At 43.6% G+C, this 16,136-nt stretch overlaps 1 protein-coding gene across 6 annotated transcripts in view; it reads left to right on the top strand.

The window, feature by feature from the left end:
* Window positions 1–16,136, top strand: part of LOC124180954 — a 176,566-nt gene that overhangs the window by 66,639 nt on the left and 93,791 nt on the right. The window contains exon 1 of one of the 6 annotated variants that reach the window (XM_046566948.1): window positions 12,039–12,827. The exons of the other annotated variants lie outside the window; for them this stretch is intronic. The gene's annotated coding sequence lies outside the window, so the exon portion shown is untranslated. Of the gene's footprint in view, window positions 1–12,038; window positions 12,828–16,136 lie in introns of those variants that run through there. 6 annotated transcript variants of the gene reach the window in all.

Here is a 16,136-nt window from a genome sequence, read left to right as displayed (position 1 = left end):
ATTGTGATATAAGCACGATATTCGATGAACAAAATACCTCGAATCAAATTGCAGTGAAAAAGAAAGAGTTAGTATTGTAACCGTTAGGGGTGTGCAAAAGTTCTTGACGGTTTTTTTTCCTTTTCTTTCATAATTTTGTCCTGTATCCAGGTTTTCAAAAGCTTCTTTAAATCGGGTTTGGGATCTGTGATTTTTTTTTAACTCATTGGGGAGCTGATTAAAGCAGCTAATAATCATAAATTTAAAGATTTTTTATCCAGTATTTAATCTGGAGTACGGAATACTGAAGTTCTTGTTCCTGGTCTCAGAGTTATACTTGCTGTGCATAACGCTTAATTCATTATAGCATTGGGCAATAGTTTCGATTCGTTTCGATACCGATTATTTATTTTGAACTGATTTAAAACTATGAGAAAAAATTGGTACAGACTCGTTCAATTTCACTACGCAATTAGTCGATATTTTACTCGGACAAGATTGTTCGACTGCAATCCCACCGCGACAATTTTATTTATTTATTTTTTTTCTTATCGCATCGGTATTATTGATTATTCAATTTTTCAACGTTGCACTGATATTGATTTCGATAAATACTGGAATACGGACTGCAGTTGAGAGAAAAAAAAAAAAAAATATCTGCGAAATCGGACAATTTCCTACTAAATTTATCATCGTTGATTACACGGCTTGAAATAACTAATCGATGTCTATGCTTTCGTTCATAATGATAGTCTCTTTTGTTTTTTAGTTGCATTTCTAAGGCAAACACCGTGAGTTACTAAGGTTGACAAATTTGACCGACACTCGTCTTGCGACCATCTTTTTATACGTATAATAAATGAGGAAAAAAGTATTGCCTTTCAACTGTAGAACAATCTCCTGAAAATGATGACTCAATCTTGGATCCCGCGGGTTTTTCTTTCTTCCCTCGCGCAAAAGGGTGACAGGCGACAGCCGGGAACCCGAAGCCTTGTCCGTCTCTCTAAATATCTCTCGCCCTCTCTCTGTTCCTCTTTCTTTCTCTCCGCGACGTTGTTTTCTCCACCCTGCAGCAGGCGGCGCAGCTATAAGCTACAGCTTTTTCGAAGGGTTCCTTCTTCACCCTTTGCGCGACCAATTATATATACCTCCTTCTCTTCTTTATATTAAAAACTTGGTACAAAAAGACAGTCGCCCTTCGCCCTTCGCCCTTCGCCACCCCCTCGGCGCCAGGAAAATACCCCAGGGGCTCCCGAGGAAATTAAACTCGAGTGTTTGGATACCTTCGAACACCCGCTGAGGCTCCAGCTGGTTGAGTCGCGATACTCGCTAATCCCCCTCGTTTTCTTTAATTTATCAGCTGCCACGTGTGCCCCGCATATTATATATATATATATATATATACATAGGTTATACACGTCAGATTTTGAAGCTCGTTTTTGTGCTGCGACGTGAAAAATTCTTCAGTATCGTTCGAGTTTTCGTTTATCCCTGAATTGTTTCTCAGACATGTGATCGATATCCAATCGCATCGTTGGCGTTGCTTTGATCATCGTTATCGCCTCTTTCAGCTTCACCGTCACGGTTATATGTTCTTGTTGTTCTTGTTGCCGCGGTGCTCGTTGTTGTTGTTGTTGTTGTTGTTGTTGTTATTTCCGCGCTATCTAATACTCTACGCGCACACTCCCCGTCATGCGTAATTAATATTCAATGCGGCCGGAAGGCCTTGGTAGACCTTGATGTCCCTCGTTCACCGACACCTTCCAACAACCTCATCGCATCCCGTGTCTCATAACTCTCTGCTTACTTTCTATCGAATCCGGTCGAATAACACCGGCGCCGATAATCCTCTTAATTATTCAACGGTGAAGTCTATTATACACATATATGTATGCGTAAGTGTAAAGGCTCGAGAGGCTGAGACCACCCTGACTTCGTAGACCCGCGGCAGCATCTCCCGGAGTTCCTGATAATTTATGCAACAACACCACCACCCTCGGCTGGATCTTCGAGACGACGGGTGGTTGTTTGGTTCTCCTCTGTCTCTTGTTGTATTCACATACTTGCACACAGCAGCGTACGGGTGAACACGCCGTCGCGTCAGACGGATCATCAGGGTATAAAGATTCAAGCAGAACAGGTGACACTGAAGGAAATTGAGTTTTGAGCCTCGGATCGAACAGCCCGGCTGTCGGTTTTCTTCGGGGATCGATGAAGAATTCTTCACGTCGAACGAAAATCCCCGCAGTCTGTCCTTTTCGTATTTCGTACGGTTCTGCAGTGTATTTGTATCGTATCGTGCATACATGCATATAGCGTATAACTGTGTGTATTGGAGAATATCGCGGAGATTCGATCACGCGTACATAATGCAAGAATCAGGGATCGAACCAGATTTCAGTATCGCCACCGGCGTTACAGCAACCCTAGAACCGGGACCCGTTAATGGGATTCATTAATTAATTAATAACAGGAGCCCCCACCCCCCAACCCCCCCTCCTATTCGGAAACCCTGTCAGAACGAACCCTTCCGAATTAGGCACGAATCAATATTCCCAGCTCCTATATATATACACACGTATATACATATATATATATATATATGTATGGAGTTGAAATCGTCAACGTCGTCCTAGATACTCGTAGTCCTGCCTACGAATCTTCCAAGGAAGAGTAATTATATATTAATCGTCCCGGAGTGCGGAATGCTTGTGTGAAATTTGGTAGACAGGGATGGAGGGTGAGGTAAAAATCGTCATCGAAAACACACGTGTGTAAGTACACGTGGACGACGGTGCTTCTCGCGAATGATAACACTGGTCAACTAAATTTTGTAACGAGGAAGGTACTTAAGTACCAGTTTTTAAAAACCTGTCTACCCTTTTTATAATATCATATTTATTTTCATTCAATCGGGTCTAATTTTTGTGTCACATCTGCTGCCAGTAAAATTGAATGTTTATCGTTTTGACTTACCTTGTTTTGATACAGGGTGTTTTTTTATTTTTCATCTAGTAAATGGAAGAGACGACTATGGATGAACGATCACATTTGTCGTTTCAGTTCGAGAGTTTATTTACTTTAAACAATCGTATATTTATCGCGGTACGCGGCATATATCAAACACTGTATTCTTGGTAAAACTGAAAATAACATCATATTACGATAAAACTATTCGTATCTAAAATATTTTAATATCAATTCTATTGTGTTAAACATTGTTCCTAACGTAATCGATTGAAAGATTTCACGTTACACGCAAAAACCGAATTCTGGTCGACCGTTGCAATACGAAGAATTTTGAGTAATCTCGAATTGAGACTGTTTCAAACATCATATGCTAGTAGTTTCGGTAGACTAATAAAGTTTGGAGAACTTTTGAAATCAAGAACCTCCCCGCTCGGCATTTGGGCAAGATTCGCGATTTCAGTGAATGATTTGTTCAAGTTGAATCAAAGATATCAGATATGTGAAAATTGTCATCTTTTTTTGTGCCATGGATTATTGTAGAGTAGACGGGTTAAATGGGCGATGTACGCGTTTATATAGGATCGCCGCGATGACCGCAGACTTTATATATTACGCAACTCGCTAAAAGTTATTCTCCGCCAAGAAGAATTATGCGAGGCAGCTGCCGCCGACGATGCCGAGCCAACCAGTAGCCGTCGGTTACCTTCTCGACGGCATGGCTGCTGCTGCTGCCGCTGCCTCTCAGCTTCCATCCCCTTTTATCTCCCCTCTGCTATTCGTCTTCCCGCACGATTCTTGGCCGAAGGAACAATTCCTCGGCGCTCGATCTCGATAATTCCTCGTTTTTCTATATATATATACATGTCTTAATTGCTTCTCCCTCACCCCATTCTACGTTCTCTCACTCTCCATTACCCGAATTTATTATTTCGCCGATATACAGCGGAAGAAGTATAACAGAGATTTTTGATTTTAAATAAGACATTCTACCTATGGTCGAGTTCAACACGCGTGCCAAATTATTCATGCTGTTCTCTGTTGTATTCTTGTGTATACCGTGCGAATTATGCGTATTCGAATTCTGTCAAGATTCAATTATATATGTGTGTGTATAGAAACTCACTTCGTATCCTAATATCAGGTATTTGTGACGGCTGTGAAGTATAAAGAATACGAATTTACAGCAAACAATCGGTTGAAAAAATTATAAAAAGAACAAAGCGAATAAGTAAAAGAGAAATGACGGTATGAAAGCTGTATGTTTTCCAATGCCACGAATAACACTGATACGTACATATATATATACATATTAGGCCGGTTCTTTTTAAACTTCTTTTTTATTTTCCTTCTTATGTACCCTTCGAAAAGTTTTGTTTTTAGCCTGAAACGAAGCCTCGTGAAACCGGAACTCGGTAGCAAATTTCTACAACTCGTCCGGTTTGGAATTTTTCAAACACTAACCGAAATACGTCGAAAACTCGAGTTTTTGCTTTCATCTTGTGGATGATCAAATTTTCCATAAAAAAAAAAAAAAAAAGTTCGAGACTGCTATCCATCCAGATATTCATCTCGTACTCGATACGAACATTTGAAGTTAAGTGAACTGAATAAATGAACGAAGATGCTTATCACCTTGTAAATTTTTATCTCACCCGTCTGCTAACCTGATAAGAATAATGTCACGCAGTAGTCACAACCATTTTATTTGAAGAAAATTCGATCATCTACAAAATGAAACCACGATCCGCTTCCCAGCTTGTATCGTTTTCGAGATATTTCGGTTGAAGTGATTGAAAAATTATAACCGAATAAGTCACCTTTTATAATTTTCCTACCGAGTTCCGCTTTCGCGAGGCTTCGTTTCAGGCTAAAATCGAAGATTTCGAGGGGTACGCAAGGAGAAAAATGAAAAAAAGTTCAAAACCCCCCTCCCCGCCGCCTAACGCATACGTACACTACACGTAGAGAAGAGGAGCGGGATAAAGGTTCCCCAGGGGCGATTGCGGCGTAGACACCAAAGCCTTCGGTTAGGCATACACGTTGGTACTATTCGAGTCTATTCCGTTCCCGCACCCGCGTATGTAGGCCAACACTTGACTAATTAGAGAATGATTCCGTCGGTTAAATTGCACGCTGTAAATTAGGCGAAGACTTTATTGGCCGACGGTTGTTTCTAAAGTTTAAATGGACGCTCGAGTTGCGGTACGTACGAATTTCAGGCTGAAACTACGCAGACGAGAAAAGCTGGGTTAAATACACGCAAGCGGGTTCCTTATACGAGTCGCGGTGCGAAAATGTCAAATGTATTTTCTCGCCTCGTACGTTAACTTGGGTATTCTCTCATATTATTTTTCTCCGCCGTCTCGATTTTTCATCGCGACGGAAACAAAGTCGTAAGATCTCTTTATTCTTTCACTTTTGTCACACCCGCTCGCCCGACTGTGTAATAATGGACTTTTTCTGCCATGCCGGGGTCAATTATTTACGGAATTGCGTCGCGGTTAGCGCCAAGTATTTCATACCTCGATACGTGAAATCTTAGCTCAAGTCTTGTCGCGCAAAGATTACAATCACATTTTATCACAGTGTTATTGTACATGGGTTTGTATGAATTTTAAACGCTACGAGAAAAACGAGATCAAGTCGCGCGGTAAAAATGTTCAAGGTGAAAGATGCTCCGGTAGAGAGATGGAAATAAAGACACGTTAAAACGTAGGAAAAACCGGCGTCGTTATCGTCCTTCGAAATTCTCCCGTGCGCTTTAATGCCTTCGGACGGGCTTGCAGGGGATTCCGAGGGCGGTTGTACAAGGACAAAGGCTCGGGGGCTGCGACTGCTACTGCACACCCGTAATTCATGTTCACTGGCTACACGGAGAGCATGGGAAAGGGAGAATTACGAGGTCACTTCCGGTGGCGCCTGCACCCGCTTCCGGTTCCGGCTGCCCGCCGCCACCGTTTCAGTCGAATTGGCGAGCAATGCAACGAAACTTTTCAGCACAATGCTGCTGCTCGCAACTTTAACATCGCGACGCTTCTACTGGCTGTACAATATCTGTGGGTACACCGAGAATTCCATGCGAACCCGACCAACGTCTGACCCTAACCATTTCTGATTTTGTCTTAAAAAAAAAAATACAAAAAAAACATCTGCAATTGTTCCGACCCTGGAACGGTAGCCTGAATTTTTTCAGATTTTTTATCCCACTGCTCGATTATTTATAAATATATAAAGTGATTTTGAATAGGATCTTTTTTGAAATTCTCAAAAAATTGTTAGAAACTTTATTTTCTATTCCACACATTTCAAAACCGGGGCCTTGCTGGACCAATTTTATTTCCATTTATTTTCAGCACGTTCAATTTTTCGGTGAACTAAAATAACGTTATACAGTATTATATATCAACTATATATCGTACAACAAGAAGATTTTCGCAAGCGCGGAAAATGCCGAGGGCCGCGGTTATTTATTTTTTAGTTTTTATATACTTTTTTTAAATCCTTTTATCGACAAATCGATTTTGCAATAAGAATCGCAGCTTCCAAGCTATACGAAGAGACTGGATTTAGAATCGTCAAGCAAATAGGAACGGTATTTGTTCATTCGTATTCGTCGTTGTCGACGTATTATACGCGTATAACTCAACGGAAATGAATATTGAAAATTTTCGGGGTTGATTCGGGGCGGAAGATCGGGGAATCGAAGCTCCGCGGGACAAAAAATCACCAACTGACTCGAAGCTTGCCGGGGAGTAAAAAAAATACTTGCGCAGGCGGGTCGAAAGTCGTGTCGAAAAGAGAAGAGAAGAGAGGAGAGGATCAGAGGCAAGTCTTAGTTTTGACGGTAAATTGGCAATTTAACAAATTTCCAAAGTTTCTTGCAGCTCGACGAAACTTTCTCCGATATACAATTCGCGGTTCTACTATATTGGCATGTACTATACAGTATATGTGTATATATAAACATGTATAACACGTGCTGTCTACCTAACAACGATTTCAATTCACACATTATATGAGTCCCGTTGATAACACGCGCACATATCGTCAATCTTACGTACGAATACCTATTCATTTCACGTTCGTATGGATAAAATAATTTTTCGGAATCGTCGAGTATTGAAATTTTGATATAAGGTACCTTATACACAATACGATTATTGACGATAGTTGGATAAAAGTTGGACCTCGTTATCGTCTATGTTATACTATATTCGGCCCGAAGCACTTGGTAATATAGTTGAGGGATTTTCTCTCTCTCTCTCTCTCTCTCTGCTCTCTCTATAAGGATTTCAATCCATTTTACTTTTCAAATTATATAATTATCCGTTTTCTCTTCTCGTCCCTGCATCGAAACAAAGAAGCGGAGGTAGGTAGGAAGTATACGTCTATGAGAGAACTCCGTCCTACGCCGCGGAAAGGCAGGCTGTTGCGGAGGAACTGAATTTCCGTTAATTGCTTCGACAAAGTTTTCTGAAAGAGCGTTTGATAGAGAACGTCGGAAAAGCAACGGAGCGGGTCCCATTCGCGCGCGCGATTCGAGAGATGGCGAGAGATGGATTCCCACCGAATGGCTGACTGCCGGCTCTGCGTACGTACGTACGTATACGTATATATTATATATATTTATATATATATATGTATGCGTACAAAAACGTGTACACATGCCTACGTGGTATACGATAGAGAAAGAGAGAGACGTCGAGATCGGGCGAGCAAAACCAGTCGTCGAAAGCAGAGCACGAACGTCGCTGTTCTTGTTATACCATCGAACCTCCGCACACGGACACGTTCGCATTATCAGGGTTGCGCGCACGCATCCCTACGTTGCGTTGCGTTGGTAGTCGTGACGGCGGAGCGAGCTAAATGTTGGCAATTCGGAGCACTCTGTTCCCTGATTGCATTTAATTACAGGAGGCAACCAACGAGCGCGGAACACTCCGCAATTGCTGTATTGTACGAGTAGGACAGAGGCTAAGCTCGGAAGGGGACTCGAAAGTTGGCTCCCGTTATATGCCCGTACTCTTTATTTTTGTGCATATATTCAACTTTCCTCCGCCGTCGTCTAGGGTCCTCCTGTAATTAGTGTTTCTGCTTTTTTTTTCGGGGGGGGGGGGCCTTTTTCTCCGATTTTCGATTTCACGTCTGCACCCATCGAATTTTGTTGATCTTGACGATGATTGAGTACGGCAGGAAGAAGGTCACTGGGTTCGCCTCTCCGATATCCGTGGACCGGGTGCGACGATGCACATGTATGAAGATCAGGTATTCGGCGAAAGGGGAAAAAAAAAAGAGCAGGCTCCACTTCGTGGGCTTATGCGGCCTCCGGTGGGCACCGAGCCAAAGAATTCTGGCGTTGAGAGCGCTCAGGACCTATCACAACAACCCTAAACTAACTCGGGCGTAATAAACTCTATTCGGTGAGGTCGTTGTCGAAATGGTTCCAGATTCGTGAGCAAAATAAAGAAAAAAGAAAAAAAGAAACACGGAAAAGTGAAATTGAAAGCGTACGGCATAATGGATTGTAAAAATTTTACACTACAGATATTATAGGTAGTAGTAGGCGTGAAAACAAGTCGAGACGCCGTACGGAGAGCAAGGAACGAACAATCCTTGCGACGACTGCGTAAAGGACCAACAACGTTGTTATTATACCTACGTGATCGCTCTGGCTTTTGGAGTAGTTTTAGTCCTCGTTCGTCCGTCCGTGGGAAGGTGAGCTGAGCCGCATACGTCGGCCATTTATCAGCGAACTGTGATCGTAAGCTGTAATATACTGGATGGCGGATAAGTTACTGCTAGGGACAAACATTAATTTGGCTGGGGTCTCTTCCCTGGAGGCTATTCTGCCCCGTTAACGGATGGTCCCCGTCCTCAGACGCATTGATCCCTTTTAAGAACGCGCGCGGGTGCCGTCGTTGTGCCACCGTCGAGGACGCGAAGAAGAAGGAGAGGAGGGGACGGAGAGAAAAGAAACTGCGAAGGATCAGCGAGCCAGAGAGGAAAAGGAAGAGAAACTTCTGGCTCGGAAAATGTATTTGGAATATTTGATACTCGACCCTCTGTCCGCTCCGTTCCATTCTCCGAAAACGTGGAAACAGAAAAAAACAAAGGTGAAAATATTCGCCTCTGCGACATTCGAGGCTCCGTTTCTTCCCTCTCTGGAGGTTTTTACCGGCTCGATGCGTTTTCCAAAAACGCTGTAGAAGGAGGGAGAGAACGCGTCAAGAAGAACGCGAAACGATCGTACGGCGTGAAAGGTTCCGTCGGAAAGACCCGCGTAACCTTCTCTTGAACTGGATCGTCCTTGTTCTAAATCTCTGTGCCGCGGGTGGATAATGAGGTTGGAAATGAGGAAGTAAGAGATTCCCGGGTGATCCACTCTCGCGATTCGGCAAACGATGTACCCTTATAGCCCCGTGACGGAGAGACGCGTGCCACCGGGTCGTACGGTCATACCGGTCCGGTAATAAATCCCGAGGCCCGTCCGCCCGATTAAGATTGATCGTTCGCTCCTTCTTCCAAAGCTCGAACGTCGCGGGCGCCCTTTTTAGCGGAATCCTTAACTCTCTCCTTATACCTACTTTCGGGAGGAAACCTCTCTCGGAATCACCTTTCTTCTCCTCTCGAACCTCCTCAACGAGGCGTGTGCCGCGGATGTATGTGTATGTGCAATTTCCACATACGCACACTACTTAGAGAGATGGATACAGAGACGTGCGGGTTTCGGGAACACTTGCCACTTGCTGTACTCTGACGCATCGCAGTCGGATCCAAGGGGTAGTTTTCCCGATTTATACGGATTTCGAAAAATACGATTTTCCGCGTGGATGCTATAAAACGACGGATAGGTTGGGGGGTGGGAGGCTTGACGGAACTTGGCCGAGATCCATCGCGCGTTTGTAATTTGCGCCGTCGATGAATGGCGAGGAGGAGGAGGAGAAGGTGCTGCTGGTGGTGGTGGTAAAAGCAAACGAATAAAAAGAGGGGACTATAAGACGAAGAAAAAGAAGACTCTTGCTTATTTTCGAACGAATAATATTTCGACGAGGAGTTGAGTCTCTCGCGGCTGATGTATACCGTTTTTTGGCGCCCGACCAAGAGTGACACCACAGTAGGAAAACGCCACGTAACTACCGACGTTTGCGCTCTAAGCCGTATCACCTACCTATATACCGATTCGAATCCGCGATCACGCGGAGCCCGGTTATCCCCGCAAACAAACTACTCGATGCATGCGTGATGTAAGGAAACAAGCTGTCCGAGATGACGTCACGGTATTCACGTAAACAGGTTCACTTCAGGTTACACTTATTTATTTCCCTACATTCCGTTTCCCGAAAATGCCAGTTATTACAGTCAAAAGTTGGAAAAGTCATTGTATAAACCGTAAAGGACAAAATATCAAGCCTGTCGTACGACGCTGCTTACCTTGGATATGTTTTCCGATCGGTTCAACCGAATCTTACGCGCATTGTTTCACCTCGTTTCCTTACATCGCGGATGCACGCGCGCCTCTCCCGTACATCGGCTCGAATCGTGCCGAGACCACCTTGGATAATCAGAGAATCCAAGCCTGCGTATCTTTAATCGTTGCCGCGTAATCATCCGGCTGCCAACAATGAGATCAACTCGCGAGACGCCGAATTTTCGGACACCGCAACCCTGCCTACTCTTGGCACGTGACCGCTTCTGAGCCAAGGTCTCATCGTCGTCGGCTCTGATCCGGTGGTCTCTCTGCGGCGGTACGTTTCCATGACAATTACGCCGGAACGTCGTTAATCATGCGCGTCATTTGCTGGGACAAGAATATGTCGCGAAATATTATTACCTACCTACTCTCTTTCTGTATACGTTATATACAGCGAGCGATAATGTTATAATTCTGCTAACGACACGTGTGTACACCTTGATGGTTTTCGAGTTAGAATTGTCGCCAGTGATTAATGTTATACATGCTTCTGACTGACTCTTCCTGTTCAATACCACGCATAATTTGTTCGCCGAACTGGTCGAGTCAAGATCGATTCGATTTTTCGCGTTTTTTTTTTTTTTTTTTTTTTTTTTTAGCACCGCTCTTCAAAGTCCCTGTTCCGCTGACCCTAAATCCTTGACTTTTGGAACACTGCCCTGAATTCGAACGCCGTTCGGACCCTCGGGTTTTAAAAACTGGTGTTTCTCGTCCGTTATACCCACCCATTGTCAAATCGCTGATTGAAAAAACAAACATGCGATTTTCCACCTTCTACAAGTAGGTATGTAACATACAGCATACGTTCAAGTATAGAACGCAACTTTGACATGAACAGTTTTCAGGGTGTTTTTGATAAATTCACTGCAATTCTTTCCATCTCTTGTAAAAGTTGGTTTATTTTTATTTCGACCTTAGTCATTTTTCACTCGCACTGATGAGCTGGCATGCACGCGTCTCTTCCACTCTGTTTACGAACAAATCGCGACGAGATATTACGATGATGAAACAATAGTCGCGTACCGCGAGAAATTTTTCCTCGTCTCGAATAATTTCGTCAAGCCGTACAGGACCGGAGGCGTGTACCCGGAGTGACACAAGGTAATAATAAAATTCGGTGTCATATATATTCTAGCCGAGACTAATAGCCAGATTTCCGGACGGCGGCGAACGAATGTGTCGTCCCAACCGCACATACATGATATATAATATAATCATCGGTGCGAAAATACATCGGCTATTATAATATACATAGATGCCGATTAGTTGACCGTATATTTTTCTTAGTTATATCACTATTATTTTTTCCACCTCTGAGTTGTCGTCGTCGTCGTCGTCGTCGTCGTCGTCAGGATGAGCGTCATTATGCCCAGAAATAGATTCTACAAACACAATTTTCGCCGACGTGTTTCGCCGACGAGTCGTCGTTAGTCCGTTCGCTTCTTTTCTCTCCTCTGCACATCCCGTCGTCGTCGTCGTCGTCGTCGTCGTTTATACATATATAGTTAGTTACGAGCGCCTGCGCGGTTCGTCGGCGAAATACTGAAAGACGCAACGGCGGCCGGCCAGCTTCGGAATCTGAAACGAGCTTTCCATCCCCGCGTCCGAAGACGGGAGACCCGAAAGCCCCCACAGGTGGTGGGCGTCCCGACGCCGAGCGCCGCTGCGCCGGGACAAACAACTATAACGTCGCACCATTTCGGCAGCATTGCGTTACGTCGCGTCTCGCTGCGTTGGGTTGCGTTGCGTCGCGCGACCCGTATAATACCTGTTATCATCCTTGTCGCGCCATTCGATCCTATCCTATCCTATCCTATCCTATCCTATATCGTACCATCAAATCCAATCCTATCCTTTCCAAGTGTCGTCTTCGTCGTGCTTTCAATTCCGTCGATCGGAAATCGGCCGGCTAGTCGTGCTCACGTGGCGACGTAAGACGACGCGAGACGCGTCACGCGCGGCTTTTTCACGTCAGATGTGCGAATCGGTGTTAAGGATAAATAATAACATCACCGGACGGTCGGTAGGATTCGGTAACGTTGAATTAACAGGGGGATCGCCCTTCGTGAGACCGGAGCAACGGAACGAACCTCTTCGAATGAAAGAAACGTTCATCAAGGTGTTACCGCAGGTGTAATCGTCTCTTAGTTATACCTTCAGTTTTCATTCAAACCTGCGAGACGATGGACGCGTAGTGTGTGTTTCGTTAACAGTGAACCGCGGCAGTTATTCGAGTGAAAAGGAAGCGAGGAAAGAAAAAACAAACAGACATACGTACCGTTTACGTATGGAATGTTGTGACGATCATGGAATTAAAAACGAACTTTGACACGTCGTTAGCGTTTCATTTCAAACGATATCTTCACCTCAAGACAAAAATGACGGATAATTTTATAAATTTTACAAGGTTTGTTACGAAATACACACTCGTTATTTTTAAGCTTATTAACTGTAATGTAGAATAATCAATTGCCAGGGATGCTAAAACTTTGCGACAGTTATTTATTTTGTATCAATGCCTCGCTCGTACTTTTGTCCCTCATTATTTCTGTTCGCGGTTTTATCTCGCAGGACTCTGTCATATCTTTCGGAATTAACTATTTGTTCCTCAAAGTTTTCCCACTTCTGTCTCTCTCTCTCTCTCTCTCTCCCTCTCTCTCTCTCTCTCTCTCTCTCTCTCTCTCTTTCTAGCTCAGGTCATCGCACCTCGGAACGCAATTCTTGTATTTTAATTCGTTGCCAGAGAGTTTGCGGGCACCGCCGTTTTCCTCGTCTACATCGCAACAGATTTAAATCGAAGCGTCCGCATCGACTTGATCTCGGTATACGTATACCTATACCTACACGCGGACCTACCGACGCGTCTTACGGCCGAGCGAGTCGGGCGGGGTTCGGTAGATTCGAACTCGGATCTTCCCGCGGGTGAAACGCTCCAACCTTCAACTAAAACTCCTCGGCGTCCTCTTCCTTTTCCCCGAGCTTTTCCTTCTCAACGGCTGGAACAAACGGTCTTTTCCATGAATATCCCCTGTTTTCGTGAATACTTGAGTAGAAACGGATGCCTCCTCGCGAACCCCATCAAAAGCACGTTAACGTTGCCATGACGATGGACGAGGAGAGAGACAAAATGACGCTGAGGAAGGCGGAGAGTTGGTTTTCCCTCTAACACAGCTACACGGGCTTTCGATGGAGGAGGATGTAATTCGCGCGTATTTGCTTTCGCGTAATTGTCAACGCGATGCACGGGATATCTTGTATCTTGATCAAATTCCTCGTGAAATTTTTGTCGTTGATCATTGACGGAGTGGTATGTAATACCAAATACCACTCGGGTGCTTATCGCTCTCCTTACCTTTCTTTGCCTTGTCGGAAACGATGGTACACCGATTCTCCGTTTGCTTTCAATATCGACGAGTGCGATTCTCGATAGGATCGAGACGCGTCGGGAAGGAAGGAAGAAAGGAAGGAAGGTACACGGTTGGTTAGTTAGTTGGTTAGGAAAATTGGGGACACGCGCGAGCAGCTGTTCACTACTCATCCGTACGTCCCTTCATCTTGGATATTTCTGACTTTCGGACTCGGCATGGATCCTCCATCTTGGCATCAATAGGCAACACTCGGTGAAGAATAAGAATAAGAAGTCGTAGTTTTTCCTTCTCCTTCTCCTTCTCCTGCAAAATCGGAAAGCTCGACGATCCTTGGTGATGAAAATTATTATCGAAGCTTGGGAATTCTTTTTAAATTTTCGTCACCGCGCGTTGATCTTGGCGTACAGAATAGAGCACCAATTCATAGCTACGCTACATATATATACGTAATATTTTAAAACGAATTCTCTCTGTTGGAATATTATTATTAATAACAAAGTTTACGAATTCACGCTGTTCCTCGTCATTGAAAAATCAAGCGAGTCGGCCGTCAACGTCACTCAAAGTCCTCATACTCTCCGACGTGTTTGTCCTACTGTGAACTATCCTCGTTCTCGCGATTTTAGTACCTACGTACACCTTCTATTCCTCCTATTCGACCCTCGCGATAATCGGGCAGACCGAAAGGCTAAGGATAACGAAGTTATATCCTAATTTTGGCGGCACTCCAACCCTGTATAAATATCTAACGCAGTCATCGGTTTGGACATCCTATAAAATCCCAAAATTCGCTACTTTCTCGTAATCTTCCAATTACCGCAGGTCAAGAAAAAAAACAGAAAAAAAAATTTTCTCTCGAGTTTCTACCGAGATACCTTTTTACGTTGATAAATAAGCGTTGAAGTTTTTGATTAATAGCTAATATGGGTGCCTATTCGGAAGACGAAGGAAAACGTTTTCACCAAAATGTGATGAACTTTATCGTTATTAGCGTTATCAGGGGTAGCATAATGAGAGCATAATGGAAATTATGTTTGGGGTTTGATACGAGAAAGTTCGTACGTATATAGAAGAAGTTCGAAGAATAGTCATTTTTAAACTTTCTTCATCGATTCTTTTATATTTCTAGCTTATTATTAATCATTATTTTCCAATGAAAGTGATTTAAATGCAAAACCGAACTTTGTTCGATTGTTATTTGCAATAAATGTTTGAGAAAATGAGTAATTTTTCTGAAAATCCGAAACGTCGTTCTCGTTTCTATAAAAACAAACTTTATCCGATGAAACTATTTTTTCGTTTATTAGTTACGTAGAAGAAATCAAAATTTTGACATCTAGAAGCCAGACTGAAAATTCGTGTTGACCGATGTTATATTTCGTTACTTTTTGTTGTCTCTTCGCATTCGTCGATCCTTTGCAAATCTCGGCCCACGTGTGATATTGGCACACCTATTTTACCGTGACCATGAATTTCCAATCTTCTTCAATTCCCGAAAGCTAGCCCGTCATGTATCATTCGCTTTAAAAAGATTTATCCATATCCGCAAAGCGTCGGTATCATTCTCTCTCCCTCTCTCTCTCTCTCTCTCTTTATTCTTGAGATACTTCCTCTCCGTTTACCCTGTCGGGTTTTGTTTTGTTTTCCTTACCGAGGGAAAATGTCACGGGAGAAGATGAAACAGTTCTGAGAAAAACAGTAGCTTTTCGCGTCGGTCCGCAGTTTCCAAGTGGGTACATAACTGATATAATATAATATCGCCAAGAACAACAAGCCTGGAGATGTGTACGGAGATGGCGATGGAGATGGATGAACAAACTTGAATGATTGAACCGAATGGAATAACATTAACTCTGCACTTTTTTTCTCTCTTCTTCTACTCTCTTCTCCGATACTGCCTCTTATTTTAGACCATGGGATCTTTGGAAAATTAAGTACTTCTCAAATTACAGGTTATTTCTATACACCTACCGTTTACCCACACTTTAGATACTCCCCGTAACCTTGACTTTTCTCTCTCTCTTTCTCTCTTCATCTTACTATCCGTATATCGTGTTTTCCAAATATTCAACCACACCGCGTGCGGTGTGTTTGTGTTTCACACACGCGCGCACACGTATGGATTTTTATGCCAGCTGTGGTATTACAACCGTGTAATACCGGCTGCTTCTGACCATTTGAAACTGTACGCTATAAGATATTATTTACGACGACGGTTCCGACCGTGCAGTATTCCGTCGTGCAGTATTCCGTCGTGCATACACCATTACGAATACGCATGTGTGCGTACACGTATGGCCAAACAAACAAATATAATCCGCGAGCAAACGGCCGAACCGTCAAGCAAT

Source organism: Neodiprion fabricii, chromosome 4, assembly GCF_021155785.1.
Source record: "Neodiprion fabricii isolate iyNeoFabr1 chromosome 4, iyNeoFabr1.1, whole genome shotgun sequence".
NCBI lineage: Eukaryota > Metazoa > Arthropoda > Insecta > Hymenoptera > Diprionidae > Neodiprion > Neodiprion fabricii.
This window is presented reverse-complemented; position numbering and strand designations above follow the sequence as displayed.